The sequence below is a fragment of the Cynoglossus semilaevis genome, chromosome 10 (assembly GCF_000523025.1).
Source record: "Cynoglossus semilaevis isolate Cse_v1.0 chromosome 10, Cse_v1.0, whole genome shotgun sequence".
NCBI lineage: Eukaryota > Metazoa > Chordata > Actinopteri > Pleuronectiformes > Cynoglossidae > Cynoglossus > Cynoglossus semilaevis.
This window is the reverse complement of record NC_024316.1, coordinates 19,942,039-19,942,435: the sequence shown is the minus strand read 5'-3', so window position 1 is coordinate 19,942,435 and position 397 is coordinate 19,942,039. Positions and strand designations below refer to the sequence as shown.

Here is a 397-nt window from a genome sequence, read left to right as displayed (position 1 = left end):
AAAGCCATCACCCCATCCCCCACTCCCTCATGCTCCCCTCCACCCTGGCCCAGTGTTCTCCACCACTTCCACGACCTTTTCAGACTTGATCAAATGCTAATTCCGCTCTCAGGCAGGAGGACGTGGAGAGAACTTGGACGAAGAGCAGAAAAAAAATAAAAATAAAAACAGTCGCTGAGACTGAGGCCGACCACGAGTTCAAACAGAAGGAAAATATCAAATAAATGTCTGTAGAAGAAGAAGAGTGAAGACAGAGGAACGAGCAGAACCGTTCTGTGTTCCCCCGTCTGCACCCCTCCTCACAGGCAGATGGCAGTGTTTGGAGGTTCACACACAGGAGAGTCACGAAAACATGGAGTCACTGACAGTGGAGTAAAATTGAGCTGCACATGAGCCC

General features: G+C 49.6%; 1 protein-coding gene across 6 annotated transcripts in view; it reads right to left on the bottom strand.

Moving 5' to 3' along the window:
• LOC103385505 (membrane-associated guanylate kinase, WW and PDZ domain-containing protein 1-like) overlaps positions 1-397 on the bottom strand; it is a 35,495-nt gene that overhangs the window by 14,608 nt on the left and 20,490 nt on the right. The window lies entirely within an intron of this gene.